Consider the following 18,476-nt stretch of genomic DNA (forward strand, 5'->3'; position numbering starts at 1 on the left):
GCGGCTACTGTGTGGTGACCCTGTCGGTTAGGGGCACGGAATATAAAAATTTTAAACTTCTCGTCCTGCCCCAGCTCTGCGCTGCCGTCCTACTAGGGCTGTATTTCCAATGCCACCTTCAAAGTGTCACTTTGGCATACGGTGGATCCCTCCCCCCACTCACAGTCCACAACCAGCAGTTTTTAAACCGCCCGCCGCGTACCACCTGCGGCCTCTCCACTCTCAAAGTCCCGCCCCCCTCCTTGTTCGCTAACCTCACCCGCGACTGTAAACCCGTCGCTACCAAGAGCAGGTGGTACAGCGCCGGGGACAGAGCTTTTATTAGCTCTGAGGAGCAGCGACTCCTGAAGGAGGGCATCATCGAGGGGAGCACCAGCCCCTGGCGTGCCCAGGTCGTAGTCGTTAAGACCGGCAATAAACACCGCCTGGTCATCGACTACAGCCAAACCATAAACCGGTACACCCAGCTGGACGCATACCCCCTTCCCCGCATATCTGATATGGTCAACCAGATTGCACAGTACCGGGTATTCTCCACCATCGCCCTTAAGTCGGCCTATCACCAACTCCCTATCCGCCCTGAGGACCGCCAGTATACCGCCTTCGAGGCGAATGGCCGCCTCTACCACTTCCTTAGGGTTCCCTTCGGCGTCACCAACGGGGTTTCGGTCTTCCAAAGGGAGATGGACCGGATGGTTGACCAGAACGCGCTGCAGGCCACATTTCCTTATCTAGATAACGTCACCATCTGCGGCCACAACCAGCAGGACCATGATGTTAATCTGGAGAAATTCCTCCGTACGGCCCAACGGCTGAATCTCACTTACAATAAGGAGAAATGTATGTTTAACACCTCGCGCCTTGCCATCCTCGGCTGCGTAGTAGAGAACGGAGTCATCAGCCCCGACCCCGAAAGAATGCACCCCCTCATGGAGCTTCTCCTTCCCCACTGTCAAAAGGCACTGAAGAGAACCCTGGGGCTCTTCGCTTACTATGCCCAATGGGTGCCCAATTATGCGGACAAAGCCAGACCCCTCATGAAGTCCACCTCCTTCCCCCTGACAGCAGAAGCATGCGCAGCCTTCTCCCTCATAAAAGGAGACATTGCGAAGGCCACAATGCACGCAGTGGGTGAGTCCATCCCTTTCCAAGTGGAGAGCGATGCATCCGACTTCGCCCTAGCTGCAACCCTTAACCAGGCGGGGAGACCTGTGGCCTTCTTCTCAAGGACCTTCCAGGGCCCTGAGATCCGACACTCTTCTGTCGAGAAGGAGGCCCAGGCAATTGTGGAAGCGGTACGACGCTGGAGGCATTACCTGGCAGGCAAACGATTTACCCTCCTCACCGACCAGCGCTCGGTCGCTTTTATGTTTAATAACAAGCTGAGGGGCAAAATCAAGAACGACAAGATCTTGAGGTGGAGAATCGAGCACTCCACCTACGATTATGATATCTTGTACCGGCCTGGTAAACTGAACGAACCCCCAGATGCTCTATCACGAAGTACATGCGCCAACGCGCAAATTGATAGACTGCAGACCCTCCACAACGACCTTTGCCACCCCGGGGTCACCAGACTTTACCACTTCATTAAGGCCCGCAACCTGCCCTACTCCATCGAGGAGGTCAGGACCATGACCAGGAACTGCCAAACCTGTGCCGAATGCAAACCGCATTTCTTTAGGCCGGACAGAGCAAGCCTGATCAAGGCCACCCGCCCCTTCGAGCGCTTGAGCATCGATTTTAAGGGGCCCCTCCCGTCCTCTGACCGTAATGTGTACTTCCTCAACATTATTGATGAGTACTCCCGTTTCCCCTTTGCCTTCCCCTGCCCAGACCTGACCAGTACCACGGTCATCAAATGCCTGAACGACCTCTTCGCCTTGTTCGGGTTCCCGAACTATATACATAGCGACCGGGGCTCATCCTTCATGAGCGAGGAACTTCGCCAGTTCCTACTAGCGAGAGGTATTGCTGCAAGCAGGACCACCAGCTACAACCCCCGAGGGAACGGCCAGGTGGAAAGAGAGAACGCGACTGTCTGGAAGGCCGTTCTCTTAGCCTTAAAGTCTAAGGGCCTCCCAACCTCTCGCTGGCAGGAAGTCCTCCCGGCAGCGCTGCATTCCATCCGGTCACTGCTTTGCACTGCCATTAATGCCACCCCCCATGAACAAATGTTTGTTTTCCCCAGGAAGTCGACTACGGGAACCTCGCTACCAACATGGCTGACTTCTCCGGGGCACGTCTTGCTGCGAAAGCACGTGAGGGCCCATAAAATGGACCCCCTGGTCGAGAGGGTGGACCTCCTGCACGCCAACCCCCAGTACGCCTATGTGGCATACCCAGACGGGGGGGAGGACACAGTCTCCTTACGAGACCTCGCACCCTCGGGCACCCCTGAGACACCACCGTTACCCCCCACCACCCCCCCCAAATCCAGCCCAGGTAGACGGCATGCCGGAACCCCACGAGCCTTCACCGACCACGCAGACACCAGCATTAACATCGGATACTGCAGCACCGCCGCCGCTGCTGCGCCGATCAGAAAGGCTTACGAGGCCTCCGGACAGACTGACATACCCGAACTGGTAGTACACTTCACCCCGCCGGACTCAAATTTAAACAAGGGGCGAATGTGGTAAACCACTTTTATCGTTCACTATCGTTACACTATGGTTATCACTGTTTATATCGTTACACTATGGTTATCACTGTTTACACTGTTGTATCACTACACAAGGTCACCTCTTGCCATGCTGTTATACCTGGGCTGACCACATCTGACTCCGCCCATGGCTCCGCCTGCTTGCCCAGGTATAAAGGTGGTCGACTGGCTGGTATTCCTCCTTGTTGGATCCGATCACCCACGAGGGTGGGCTCTGTTATTTAGCCAATAAAAACCTATAGTTACTAACTTAACTCGTCGCTTTTCATGAACTGAATTGATAGGTATATCAGGGGCAAAATCAAGAACGACAAGATCTTGAGGTGGAGAATTGAGCTCTCCACCTACGATTACGATATCTTGTACCGGCCTGGTAAACTCAACGAGCCCCCAGGTGCTCTATCACGAGGTACATGCGCCAACGCACAAGTTGATAGACTGCGGACCCTCCACAACGACCTCTGCCACCCCGGGGTCACCAGACTTTACCACTTCATTAAGGCCCGCAACCTGCCCTACTCCATCGAGGAGGTCAGGACCGTGACCAGGAACTGCCAAGCCTGTGCCGAATGCAAACCGCATTTCTATAGGCCGGACAGAGCAAGCCTGATCAAGGCCACCCGCCCCTTCGAGCGCTTGAGCATCGATTTTAAGGGGCCCCTCCCGTCCTCTGACCGTAATGTGTACTTCCTCAACATTATTGACGAGTACTCCCATTTCCCCTTTGCCATCCCCTGCCCAGACATGACCAGTACCACGGTCATCAAATGCCTGAACAACCTCTTCGCCTTGTTCGGGTTCCCGAACTATATACATAGCGACTGGGGCTCATCCTTCATGAGCGAGGAACTTCGCCAGTTCCTGCTCGCGAGAGGTATTGCTGCGAGCAGGACCACCAGCTACAACCCCCGGGGGAACGGCCAGGTGGAAAGAGAGAACGCGACAGTTTGGAAGGCCGTCCTCTTAGCCCTAAAGTCTAAGGGCCTCCCAACCTCTCGCTGGCAGGAAGTCCTCCCGGCAGCGCTCCATTCCATCCAGTCACTGCTTTGTACTGCCATTAACGCCACCCCCCATGAGCAAATGTTTGTTTTCCCCAGGAAGTCGACTACGGGAACCTCGCTACCAACATGGCTGACTTCTCCGGGGCCCGTCTTGCTGCGGAAGCACGTGAGGACCCATAAAATGGACCCCCTGGTCGAGAGGGTGAACCTCCTGCACGCCAACCCCCAGTATGCCTATGTGGCATACCCAGACGGGCGGGAGGACACAGTCTCCTTGCGAGACCTCGCACCCTCGGGCACCCCTGAGATACCACCGTTATCCCCCACCACTCCCCCAAATCCAGCTCCTGTAGGCGGCATGCCGGAACCGCAGGAGCCTTCGTCGACCACGCAGACACCAGCATTAACATCAGATACTGCACCACCGCCGCTGCTGCTGCGCCGATCAGAAAGGCTTACGAGGCCTCCTGATAGACTGACATACACGAACTGGTAGTACGCTTCACCCCGCCGGACTCAATTTTAAACAAGGGGTGAATGTGGTAAACCACTGTTATCGTTCACAACCGTTCACTATTGGTACACTGTTGTTATCACTGTTTACACTGTTGTTATCACTACACAAGGTTACCTCTTGCCACGCACGCTGTTATACCTAGGCATACCTCAGCTGACTCCGCCCATGGCTCCGCCTGCTTGCCCAGGTATAAAGGTGACCGCTTGGCTAGTATTCTTCCTTGTTGGAACCGATCACCCACGAGGGTGGGCTCTGTTATTTAGCCAATAAAAACCTATAGTTACTATCTTAACTCGTCGCTTTTCATGGAATGAATTGATGGGTATATCAAGGACAAGTTGAGAAGGCTGTTAAAAAAAGCATATGGGGTCCTTGGCTTTATTAATAGAGGCATAGAGACCGGAAACAGCTACTTGAAGGTAAATCAGTGTCAGACCAGTGGGAGGCATTCAAGGAGGAGATACGGAGGGTTCAGACCAAATATGTGCCCTTAAAGAAAAAAGGTGGGACTAACAAATCTAGAGCCCCCTGGATGTCCAGAGACATACAGGGTAGGATAAAGGAAAAAAAGGGAGGCGTATGACAGATACCAAGGACTAAATACTCCAGAATCTTTAGAGGAGTACAGAAAGTGCAGGGGTGCAATTAAAAAGGATATTAGGAAAGCAGAGAGCATGAAAAATTCTTGGCAAGTAAAATCAAGGAAAACCCAAAGATGTTTTATCATTTTATTAAGAGTAAGAGGATAACTAAAGAAAGGGTAGGGCCTATTAGAGATCATGAGGGTAATCTGTGTGTGGAAGCGGGAGACGTTGGTAGGGTTCTTAATGAATACTTTGCATCTGTTTTCACAAAGGAGAGGGGCGGAGCAGACATTGCTATCGGGGGAGGAGTGTGAAATATTAGATCAACTGTATAAAACACTAGTTAGGCCTCAGCTAGAGAACTGCGTGCAGTTCTGGTCACCACATTACAGGAAAGATGTGATTGCACTAGAGAAGGTACAGAGGAGATTTACAAGGATGTTGCCGGGAGTAGAGAATTTTAGCTATGAGGAAAGACTGAATAGGCAGGGTCTGTTTTCCTTGGAACAGAGGAGGCTGAGGGGAGACCTTATTGAGGTGTGTAAAATTATGAGGGGCATAGATAAAGTGGATAGAAAGGACCTATTTCCCTTAGCAGAGGGGTCAAAAACCAGGGGGCACAGATTTAAAGTAATTGGTGGAAGGTTTAGAGGGAATTTGAGGGGAAATGTCTTCACCCAGAGGGTCATGGGGGTCTGGAACTCACTGCCTGAAAGGGTGGTAGAGGCAGGAACTGTAATGTATGTACCTTTAAGGGGAGAACTACTTTTTACAGCTCCTGTATACTGTAATACTGGCAGTGACCACACCTGTATATAAACCCTGAGTAGGGATCTGTACAATTAGTTTTAGAGTAACCCTCATCCAGTAAACACCTGTTGATTGTTCCCTGCAGTCTCTTGTCTAATTATTGAAGGACACAACATCAAGATACACGGATCTAACATTGGCGACGAGAAGATTCAAACCTACCTGCAACTCTGCATCACCTCCCAGGGATTCGCTCCTGGAGAACAGTGAAAGAAGAAGGCCGAGTCCAGAAGCACGGGCGTCGAACACGGGAAACCCCCCAGTCATCCAGCGGAGATTTGAGCATCGCAGGGGAGGCTGTCAAGAGCCGGGCTTGGTTCTCCAGTCACGGTGGTCCAGCGAAACGGGCTGGCAACAGGTACGGCGCAGACCCTTCCCGGACAGCGGCGGCTAGAGCCGACCGACGGCACAGAAAAAGGCCGAGCAGCGTCGACGGGAGAAGAGAGAGGGTAGAGCGCACAGGACGCAGCCGGTGTTCAGGACCGAGTGGCATCGACGGGAGAAGAGAGAGGGTAGAGCGCACAGGGTGCAGCTGCTGTTCAGGACCGAGCGGCGTCAACGAGAGAGAGCAGAGCGCAGCCGGTGTTCAAGGGCCAAGCAGCGTCAACGAGAGAGAGAGGTGCGCAAGAAAATGCGCAGAGCGCAGCCGGTGTTCAAATGCCGAGCAGCGTCAGCGGGGAAGAAAGGAAAGCGCGGGAGACGCCATTTTGAGCCGCAGCGGAGAAGGGAGAGCGCGGGAGACGCCATTTTGAGCCAGTCTAACCACACCCAGGGATGCCAAAGAGTGGCAGTGTCACAGCGTTCGACAATGAAGTCGAAGATTGGACGACATATGTTGAACGCATAGAAGTGTACTGCAAGGCGAATGAAGTGCCAGATGACAGGAAAGCGCTGGTATTGTTGAATTCAATGGGTGCAAAAACGTATGGCTTACTGCGAAACCTAGTAACCTCAGAGAAGCCAGTGGAAAAGGATTTTGAAAACATAGTGTCAATCCTACAGGGCCACTTAAACCCCACATCGCTGCTAATAGCAGAAAGATTTAAGTTTCACAAAAGGAACCAGCATAAAGATGAAAGTAATGCTGAGTTTTTAACGGAACTGCGCAAGCTATCGAAACACTGCCAGTTTGGAACAGGACTAGCAGATACTTTAAGGGACAAGTTTGTGTGTGGGCTTCAAAGTGAAGGAACCCAGAAACGGCTCAGAAAAGGATCTTACGCTGGACCAGGCTTTCAGCATTGCAGTATCACATGAAGCAGCAGCACGGGGCGCGGCAGAGATACAACGGAGACCACAAGAATATGGCACAAATGAAATGTCATACGGAACAGTGAAGTGCTTTCACTGCGGCAGAACACACGACCATAAGGATTGCTGGTTCAAGGACAAAGTGTGCAGACAGTGTGGGAAAGTAGGACACATAGCAAGAGTCTGCAGGTCGGGAAAGAAAACCAGCAGCAAGAAATCTCCACAGGAGAAGTACAAGAAGGTACATAAGGTGACGGAGAGTAGTTCAGATGAACAGAAAAGTGATACAGACTCCGGAAGCAAGGAGCTGGGTTGTCTGAAACTACATAATGTGATCAAAACGGAGGATCATCAAACTATCTGGGTCACGCTAAAGATAGCCGGAGTCCAAGTGAAAATGGAATTGGACACAGGATCAGCCCTAACAGTCATAAACCGAAGGGACTACAAGCGGCTATTCTCACATATACCCTTGAGAGATAGAGATTGTCTTGAAGACGTACACGGGGCAAAAAGTCTACCCCAAAGGAAAAATAAGGGTGAACGTTATATATAACGGCAAGGAAACACCAAAAATGGACCTATATGTATTGCCAGATGGAGGACCACCACTATTAGGACGTGAATGGATCCGGAAGATACAGCTAGATTGGCATTCCATACAAGCACTGACTGTAGATGCCAAAAAGGATGACGATGTCACACCTGGACGACTGTCAAAAATGCTAACTGACGCACAAGAAGTGTTCCAGGAGGGACTCGGAACACTAAAAGGCATAACAGCGACGATCAAAATAGAGGAAAATGCAAGCCCAAAGTTTTTTAAGGCCAGACCGGTGCCTTATGCGATCTGCCCAGCCGTCGAAGCAGAGCTGGAAGGTTTGGAACGTCCAGGAGTACTGTCCAAAGTGGACTGGAGCGAGTGGGCTACACCCATCGTTCCTGTAATGAAGAGGTCGTTGAGTAATACGCCTGGGGAACCAAAGAAGGTTCGCATCTGTGGGGACTTTAAGGTGACAGTGAACCCAGTCCTTCACACCGTACAATATCCGCTTCCGCGGATTGAAGATATTTTCGCCTCGCTATCTGGAGGGAAACGCTTCACTAAGATTTATCTGGCCCAGGCGTACCTGCAAATGGAGGTAGAAGAAGCCTCGAAACAATACCTCACGATCAACACTCATAAAGGTCTCTACCAATACAACCGGCTGGTGTTCGGGGTAGCATCAGCTCTGGCTATTTCGCAAAGGGCAATGGATCAAATCCTGCAAGGGATTCCAGGGACCCAGTGTTATTTGGACGACATCCTGGTCACGGGCGAAAATGACAGTGATCACCTCGCCAACCTGGAGCAGGTGCTCACTAGGTTGAAGGAATATGGGCTCCGAGCTAATCGCCACAAATGCGAGTTTTTCCAGAAGCAGATCTCGTATTGTGGCCACGTTATTGATGAAGAGGGGTTACATAAGTCCCCTGAAAAGATTGAGGCAGTAGTCAAGGCTCCAGCACCGGAAACTGTCACAACTGAGGTCGTTCCTCGGGCTGGTGAACTACTACCATAAGTTCTTGCCGAATTTGTCTACAGTTCTACACCCACTGAACACCCTACTGCAAATGGGGATACCATGGAAGTGGAGTGACGAATGTAAACGAGCTTTCCAGAAGAGCAAAGCATTGATCACATCAAAAGAGGTGTTGGCTCATTTCAACCCAGCACTACCAATTTGGTTGGCGTGTGATGCATCACCCTATGGCATTGGAGCGGTGCTGTCGCACAAATTCCCGGACGGCTCGGAGAGGCCAGTAGCCTTTGCGTCTCGGTCACTAACCTCAGCCAAGCGTAACTATGCCCAGATTGACAGGGAGGTCCTCAGCCTACTGTGGGAAGTGAAAAAGTTCAATCACTATCTGCACGGGCAGAAGTTCACCTTGCTGACTGACCACCAACCACTTGTCTCCATCTTTAATCCAAAGAAGGGCGTTCTGGTGATGACTGCGCAACGGCTACAAAGATGGTCCCTTTTTCTAGGGGCGAACCAATATGAAATCGAGTATAAGGGCACGAAAAAGCATGGAAACACTGATGGGCTATCATGCCTGCCACTGCCTACTGCGGAGGAAGCACCAGCAGTGGACCCTGTCGAAATATTTCATTCGACTATAATTGAACACTTGCCAGTAACTAACGCTGATATAGAGAAGGAGACCCGAAATGACCCGACACTGTCTCGGGTATATGACTTGATGGTGAAGGGATGGCCAACACATGGCGACTCACTGTTGCCAGCATTCTCATCCAGAAGAGAACAGCTGTCAGTATGCCAGGGGACCTTGATGTGTGGATCCCGAGTGGTAATTCCACCCAAGTTAAGGGAGAGAGTGCTCAATGAGCTTCACGAAGGCCATCTGGGAGGGGTGAAAATGAAAAGCCTTGCTAGGGCTTATGTGTGGTGGCCGGGGATCGATCAGCAAATCGAGGACCTGACAAAGAGCTGCTCAGGATGCCAGAAGTTCCAAAATGCACCACCACATGCCCCTCTACACCCATGGGAGTGGCCCTCATCTCCATGGCAACGGGTGCATATTGATTTTGCTGGTCCATTCATGGACTCAATGTTTTTAATAGCTGTGGATGCGCACTCGAAATGGCCTGAGGTGATCAAAATGTCCTCCACCACCACAGAGAAAACTATTGCAGTCCTACGGACCATATTTGCCAGGAACGGCTTGCCAGAGCAGATTTGCTCTGATAACAGACCACAGTTTGTGTCCGAAGAGTTTCGAAGATTTATGAAAAGGAATGGGGTAAGGTATTACACATCCGCCCCGTATCATCCAGCCACAAATGGATTGGCTGAGAGCTTCGTACAAACCTTTAAAAAAGCAGTAAGGGCCATGTGCGATGACGACATTCCACTGCAGCATAAGGTGGACAATTTCCTGTTAGCCTACAGAAATGCGACACATGCAGTCACCAACCAGACCCCGGCCATGATGTTCTTTAACCGAAGGTTGAGATCTCGTCTGGATTTGCTCAGACCAAATGTACGAAGAGATGTTGAGAATAAGCAATTCCAGCACATCAATGAGAAGCCGACAAGGAGCTTCAATATAGGGCAACCAGTCTTGGCCCGCGACTACCGAACAGAGAAATGGCAACCAGGAACGATATGCACACGGCAGGGGCCACTAATGTACACAGTGGATGTTGGGGAGAACATTGTGAGACGCCATGTTGACCAGATCCTAGAGTCACAGGAACGAGTCAACCCCATGTCTCGCCCATACGTACCTGGTGATGAACCCGACATACAGGTAGCATCTACCTTAGAAACAGTAGCATCGGAAGCTGATGAACCAACCGACGACAGGGGGCCAGAATCGCCTCCGCACCAAGAGCAAGACACTCAGGAAAGGCACTATCCAGGAAGGATCAGGAAGCCTCCCCAAAGACTGAATTTATAAATAGACTATTTTCAGTTAATGTTGCATGTTAAAAGTGTTAATTGTAATTAGTTGATATTTGTGGTAAACCACTTTTATCGTTCACTATCGTTACACTATAGTTATCACTGTTGTACTGTTCTCACTGTTGTATCACTATACGAGGTCGCCTCTTGTCGCGCTGTTATACCTGGGCTGACCACCTCCGACTCCGCCCATGGCTCCACCTACCTGCCCAGGTATAAAGGTAGTCGACTGGCTGGTATTCCTCCTTGTTGGACCCGATCACCCACGAGGGTGGGCTCTGTTATTTAGTCAATAAAAACCTTTAGTTACGTTCCTAACTCGTCGCTTTTTATTGGACGAATTGATAGGTATATCAATTTTATTGACTAAATTTTAAAGATGTCTACTACTGACCAGCCAGGAGCCCTCCCAGAAGCACAGCCACAGCAGCTTTCAGACACCGGGCTACACCAGCCACACCAGCCGGCTTGGCTGCAAGCCCTCAAACCACCGTACCTGGATCTAAACCCACAGGCAGCAAACTCAGCCCTCAACTTCAAACACTGGCTGGACTGCTTCGAATCCTACCTGGAAGAATCCGGCGTCCCTCAGAGATCCAAACTAAGAGTTCTGAACGCCCAAGCGAGCCCGAGAGTATACGCACTCATCCAGGACACGACTACATATGAGGCCGCTATCAACCTACTGAAACAGCAGTACTGGAGCCCGGTAAATTACATGTACACCAGGCACCTCCTCAGATCCCGCCCGCAACAGCCAGGAGAGTCTGTAGCTGAATTTTTACGGGCGCTAAGAGCACTCGGCAGGAACTGTGACTTTAAAGCGGTGACGGCTATTGAAAATACGGAAGATAATATCCGCGATGCCTTTGTGAAAGGCCTACGGTCCGACTACTCACGGCAAAGACTGCTTGAAGCTAAAGACCTCGACCTGGACAAAGCTGAAGCCCTCGCTCTCTCCATAGAGGTGGCCCATCAGGACCAGGAGGCGTTTTCCAGGTACTGCTCGCGACCCTGGGACTCGGGCCCGACCCCTACCGCAATACCCTTCGCAGCGCCGCCCCCGGGACCTACCTCAGCGTCGGCGTCCCGGACCCGACCGGGACCGCCACCCCCGGTACCGGCTCCGACATCGGGCACCCGCGATCGGGCCGCCGGCTGCTTCTTTTGCGGCCAGGAGAAGCACCCGAGGTCGCGCTGCCCAGCCAGGAACTCTACCTGCTCAACCTGCAGGAAGAAAGGCCACTTCTCTAAGGCCTGCAGGAGCGGATCTTCAGAGGCCAGCAGTGCCTCATGCGAACTGTGGGGGTGGCCATCTTCTTTCAAGGCAACTGAGGCCAGCATCCCCACACGTGAGTCATGGGGGCGGCCATCTTTGATCAAGGCAACCGACCCCAATAGTGCCTCATGTGAGCTATGGGGGCAGCCATCTTCTCCGCCATTTTGTCCTACCTCGTGGGAGACGCCATTTTACCCACCACGCCCGACTGCCACCGGGCCCCCGGACCCGACGACCGCCTCGCCCGCAGACGACAACGACTCGCTTACCTACACACTAGCCTCCGTCACTCTGGATCAAGCCCGCCCACACCACCTGTCCAAGTCGATGATGGACATCAAAGTAAACGGCCACGCCACGACCTGCCTGTTCGACAGCGGAAGCACGGAGAGCTTCATCCACCCAGACACGGTGAGCCACTACTCCCTCCCTGTCCTGCCAACGCGCAACCGAATCTCAATGGCATCGAGGTCCCACGCCACGGACATTAGCGGCTACTGTGTTGTGACCTTGTCGGTTAAGGGTACGGAGTATAAAAATTTTAAACTCCTCGTCCTCCCCCAGCTCTGCGCTGCCATCCTACTAGGGCTGGACTTCCAATCCCACCTCCAAAATGTAACCCTAGCATACGGTGGACCCCTCCCCCCACTCACAGTCGACAACCAGCGAATGTTAAACCGCCCACCGCGTAACACCTGCAGCCTATCCACCCTCAAGGTGCCGCCACCTTCCCTGTTCGCTAACCTCACCCCCGACTGCAAACCCGTCGCTACCAAGAGCAGGCGGTACAGCGCTGGGGACAGAGCCTTCATTAGCTCTGAGGTGCGGCGCCTCCTGAAAGAGGGCATTATCGAGGGGAGCAACAGCCCCTGGCGTGCCCAGGTCGTGGTCGTTAAGACCGGCGATAAAAATCGCCTGGTCATCGACTACAGCCAGACCATAAACAGATACACCCAGCTGGACGCATACCCCCTTCCCCGCATATCTGACATGGTCAATCAGATTGCACAATACCGCGTATTCTCGACCATCGACCTTAAGTCGGCCTACCACCAACTCCCTATCCACCCCGAGGACCGCCAGTACACCGCCTTCGAGGCGAATGGGCGCCTATACCACTTCCTTAGGGTCCCCTTCGGTGTCACCAACGGGGTCTCGGTCTTCCAAAGGGAGATGGACCGGATGGTTGACCAGAACGGACTGCAGGCCACATTCCCCTATCCAGATAACGTCACCATCTGCGGCCGCGATCGGCAGGACCATGACGTGAATCTGGAGAAATTCCTCCGTACGGCCCAACGGCTGAACCTCACCTACAACAAGGAGAAATGTGTGTTTAACACCTCGCGCCTTGCCATCCTTGGCTGTGTAGTAGAGAACGGACTCATCGGCCCCGACCCCGAAAGAATGCGCCCCCTCATGGAGCTACCCCTCCCCCACTGCCCTAAGGCACTTAAGAGAACCCTGGGGCTCTTCGCCTACTATGCCCAATGGGTGCCCAATTATGCGGACAAAGCCAGACCCTTCATGAAGTCCACATCCTTCCCCCTCACGGAGGAAGCGTGCGCGGCCTTCTCCCTCATCAAGGGAGACATAGCCAAGGCCACAATGCACGCAGTGGATGAGTCCATCCCCTTCCAAGTGGAGAGCGATGCATCCGACTTCGCCCTAGCCGCTACCCTTAACCAGGAGGGGAGGCCGGTGGCCTTCTTCTCAAGGACCCTACAGGGCCCCGAGATCCGACACTCGTCGGTCGAGAAGGAAGCCCAGGCAATTGTGGAGGCGGTACGGCGCTGGAGGCATTACCTGGCAGGCAAACGATTTACCCTCCTCACCGACCAACGTTCGGTTGCTTTCATGTTTAATAACAAGCTGAGGGGCAAAATCAAGAATGACAAGATCTTGAGGTGGAGAATCGAGCTATCCACCTATGATTTTGATATCTTGTACCGGCCAGGTAAGCTGAACAAACCCCCTGATGCTCTTTCACGAATTACATGCGCCAGCGCGCATATTGATAGACTTCAGACCCTCCACAACGACCTCTGCCACCCCGGGGTCACCAGACTTTACCATTTCATTAAGGCCCGCAACCTGACCTACTCCATCGAGGAGGTCAGGACCATGACCAGGAACTGCCAGACCTGCGCCGAGTGCACAAGGCCACCCGCCCCTTCGAGCGCCTGAGCATCGACTTTAAGGGGCCTCTGCCGTCATCTGACCGCAATGTGTACTTCCTCAACATCGTTGATGAGTACTCCCGTTTCCCTTTTGCCTTCCCCTGCCCAGACATGACCAGTACCACGGTCATCAAGTGCCTGAACGACCTCTTCGCCTTGTTCGGGTTCCCGAACTATATACATAGTGACCGGGGCTCCTCCTTCATGAGCGAGGAACTCCGTCAGTTCCTACTAGCGAGAGGTATTGCAGCAAGTAGGACCACCAGCTACAACCCCCGAGGGAACGGCCAGGTGGAAAGAGAGAACGCGACGGTATGGAAGGCCGTCCTCTTAGCCTTAAAATCTAAGGGCCTCCCAACCTCCCGCTGGCAGGAAGTCCTCCCGACAGCGCTGCACTCCATCCGGTCACTACTTTGCACTGCCGTTAACGCCACCCCCCATGAATGAATGTTTGTTTTCCCCAGGAAGTCGACTACGGGAACCACTCTACCAACCTGGCTGACCTCTCCGGGGCCCGTCTTGCTGCGAAAGCACGTGAGGGCCCATAAAACGGACCCCCTGGTCGAGAGGGTGAACCTCCTGCACGCCAACCCCCAGTACGCCTACGTGGCTTACCCAGATGGGCGGGAGGACACTGTCTCCTTACGAGACCTCGCACCCTCGGGCACTCCGGAGACACCACCTTTACCCCCCCCACCACCCACCCAATTCCAGCCCAGGTAGACGGCATGCCGGAACCCCACGAGCCTTCGCCGACCACGCAGACACCAGCATTAACACCGGATAATGCAGCACCGCCGCTGCGACGATCGGAGAGGCTTACGAGGCCTCCGGACAGACTGACATACCAGAACTGGTAGTACACTTCACCCCGCCGGACTCAAATTTAAACAAGGGGTGAATGTGGTAAACCACTTTTATCGTTCACTATCGTTACACTATAGTTATCACTGTTGTACTGTTCTCACTGTTGTATCACTATACGAGGTCGCCTCTTGTCGCGCTGTTATACCTGGGCTGACCACCTCCGACTCCGCCCATGGCTCCACCTACCTGCCCAGGTATAAAGGTAGTCGACTGGCTGGTATTCCTCCTTGTTGGACCCGATCACCCACGAGGGTGGGCTCTGTTATTTAGTCAATAAAAACCTTTAGTTACGTTCCTAACTCGTCGCTTTTTATTGGACGAATTGATAGGGTTAGGGTTCGAAATATTTCATTCGACTATAATTGAACACTTGCCAGTAACTAACGCTGATATAGAGAAGGAGACCCGAAATGACCCGACACTGTCTCGGGTATATGACTTGATGGTGAAGGGATGGCCAACACATGGCGACTCACTGTTGCCAGCATTCTCATCCAGAAGAGAACAGCTGTCCGTATGCCAGGGGACCTTGATGTGTGGATCCCGAGTGGTAATTCCACCCAAGTTAAGGGAGAGAGTGCTCAATGAGCTTCACGAAGGCCATCTGGGAGGGGTGAAAATGAAAAGCCTTGCTAGGGCTTATGTGTGGTGGCCGGGGATCGATCAGCAAATCGAGGACCTGACAAAGAGCTGCTCAGGATGCCAGAAGTTCCAAAATGCACCACCACATGCCCCTCTACACCCATGGAAGTGGCCCTCATCTCCATGGCAACGGGTGCATATTGATTTTGCTGGTCCATTCATGGACTCAATGTTTTTAATAGCTGTGGATGCGCACTCGAAATGGCCTGAGGTGATCAAAATGTCCTCCACCACCACAGAGAAAACTATTGCAGTCCTACGGACCATATTTGCCAGGAACGGCTTGCCAGAGCAGATTTGCTCTGATAACAGACCACAGTTTGTGTCCGAAGAGTTTCGAAGATTTATGAAAAGGAATGGGGTAAGGTATTACACATCCGCCCCGTATCATCCAGCCACAAATGAATTGGCTGAGAGCTTCGTACAAACCTTTAAAAAAGCAGTAAGGGTCATGTGCGATGACGACATTCCACTGCAGCATAAGGTGGACAATTTCCTGTTAGCCTACAGAAATGCGACACATGCAGTCACCAACCAGACTCCGGCCATGATGTTCTTTAACCGAAGGTTGAGATCTCGTCTGGATTTGCTCAGACCAAATGTACGAAGAGATGTTGAGAATAAGCAATTCCAGCACATCAATGAGAAGCCGACAAGGAGCTTCAATATAGGGCAACCAGTCTTGGCCCGCGACTACCGAACAGAGAAATGGCAACCAGGAACGATATGCACACGGCAGGGGCCACTAATGTACACAGTGGATGTTGGGGAGAACATTGTGAGACGCCATGTTGACCAGATCCTAGAGTCACAGGAACGAGTCAACCCCATGTCTCGCCCATACGTACCTGGTGATGAACCCGACATACAGGTAGCATCTACCTTAGAAACAGTAGCATCGGAAGCTGATGAACCAACCGACGACAGGGGGCCAGAATCGCCTCCGCACCAAGAGCAAGACACTCAGGAAAGGCACTATCCAGGAAGGATCAGGAAGCCTCCCCAAAGACTGAATTTATAAATAGACTATTTTCAGTTAATGTTGCATGTTAAAAGTGTTAATTGTAATTAGTTGATATTTAATTGTTAAATGAATGTTGTGGTACTGTTAATCTAAAAGGGGAGGAATTGTAATGTATGTACCTTTAAGGGGAGAACTACTTTTTACAGCTCCTGTATACTGTAGTACCGGCAGTGACCACACCTGTATATAAACCCTGAGTAGGGATCTGTACAGTTAGTTTTAGAATAACCCTCATCAAGTAAACACCTGTTGATTGTTCCCTGCAGTCTCTTGTCTAATTATTGAAGGACACAACATCAAGATACACGGATCTAACAGGAACCCTAACCACATTTAAAAAGTACTTGGATATGCACTTGGGATGCTCTAACCTGCAGGGCTACGGACCAAGATCTGGGAAGTGGGATTAGGCTGGATAGCTCTTTCTTGGCCGGTGCGGACACGATGGGCCAAAATGGCCTCCTTCCGTGCTGTAGCTTTCTATGATTCTATGAAAAGCAAGGAAATTATGCTAAACCTTTAGAAAACACTGGTTAGTCCTCAGCTGGAGTATTGTGTTCAATTCTGGGCACCACACTTTAGGAGGGATGTCAAGATCTTAGAGAGATTTACTAGAATGGTACCAGGGCTGAAGAACTTCAGTTATGTGGAGAGACTGGAGAAGCTGGCGTTGTTCTCCTTCGAGCAGAGAAGGTTAAGAGGAGATTTGATAGAGGTGTTCAAAATCATGAATGGCTTTGATAGTGTAAATAAGGAGAAACTGCTTCCAGTGGCAGAAGGTTGATAACCAGAGGACACAGATTTAAGGTGATTGGCAAAAGAACTAGAGGCGACATGAGGATTTAAAAAAATGTAGCGAGTTGTTGTGATCTGGAATATATTGCCTGAAAGTGTGGTAAAAGCAGATTCATTACTAACTTTCAAAAGGGAATTGGAGGGAAAAAAATACAGGGCTATGAGGAAAGAGCAGGGGAGTGGAACTAAGTGGATAGCTCTATTAAAGAGCCAGCACAGGCGTGATGGGCCGAATGGCCTCCATCTGTGCTGTATCATTCTATGATTCTCTGAACCACATTGGTGTGGGACTAGAGTTACTTCTAGACAAGACCAGGGAAGGACAGCAGGTTTCCTTCCCTAAAGGACATTGGTGAACCAGTTGGGTTTTAACAACAGCCTGACAATTTCATGGTCACTATTACAGGTAGACTATCCTTTATCCGAAAACCTTGGGACCAGCCGTGTTTCGGTTTTCGGAAAATTTCGGATTTCGGAAGGTATTTTATAAGACTGGGAAATTTGTCGGGGGTGGGTCGGCGGGGGTGTCGGCGGTGGGGGTCATCGGGGTCGGCGGTGGGGGTCGGCGGGAGTCGGGGTCGGCGGGGGGGTCGGCGGGAGTTGGGGTCGGCAGGGGTCGGGGTCGGGGGTCGGGGGGGTCGTCGGCGGGGGTCGGGGTCGTGCGCACGACTTATGCTGACCCTCTGCTCAGCGTAAGTCGTGCGCCACTCTGGTCATGTCGTGCGCACGACTTACGCTGAACGAAAAAACCTTCGGTTTTTAGAGGGTTTCGGTTTTCGGAAGTTCGGATAAAAGGTAGTCTACCTGTACTGATACCAGTTTTTTATTTCCAGGTGTTCTTTTAAAATGGAATTTAAATTCTCAAACTTCCATGGTGAGATTCAAACTCATGTTCTCTGGATTATTAGTCCAGTAACATAGCCACTACACTACCATACTCCTTATCTGGTCCTTTTTAAAGCTGAGGCTGGGGAAGTTGTAAAATGGAGCTAAGATGTCTAAAAGTCCATGCTTCAGTGGCTCAAAGGCCTCCCAAGCCACTTGCTGACTGTTAGGATGATTGACAGAAGAAGGGTGAAACCCTTCTGGCACATGTCACAGATTAGTCAGTCTTTCTTTGTCTCGGTTAGTATTAGCCAGTAGCAGCAGTCTCTCTTGATGGTTTAGAATAGAGTAGTCAGTCGTAGTAATCTTTGCCTAGCAGATTCAGGCTTGGGCTGATAAGTGGCAAGTAACATTCGCACCACACAAGTGCCAGGCAATGACTATCTCCAACAAGAGAGAGTCTAACCACTGCCCCTTAACATTTAATGGCATTACCATCGCTGAATCCCCACCATCAACATCCTGGGGGGTCACTATTGACCAGAAACTTAACTGGACCAACCACA

At 51.7% G+C, this 18,476-nt stretch overlaps 1 protein-coding gene across 1 annotated transcript in view; it reads right to left on the reverse strand.

Moving 5' to 3' along the window:
* The window catches only part of LOC147107548 (uncharacterized), a 46,294-nt gene that overhangs the window by 13,005 nt on the left and 14,813 nt on the right, over positions 1-18,476 (reverse strand). The window lies entirely within an intron of this gene.

The sequence above is a fragment of the Somniosus microcephalus genome, chromosome 14 (assembly GCF_052327205.1).
Source record: "Somniosus microcephalus isolate GS21.2 chromosome 14, FLI_Smic_1.0, whole genome shotgun sequence".
Lineage (NCBI taxonomy): Eukaryota > Metazoa > Chordata > Chondrichthyes > Squaliformes > Somniosidae > Somniosus > Somniosus microcephalus.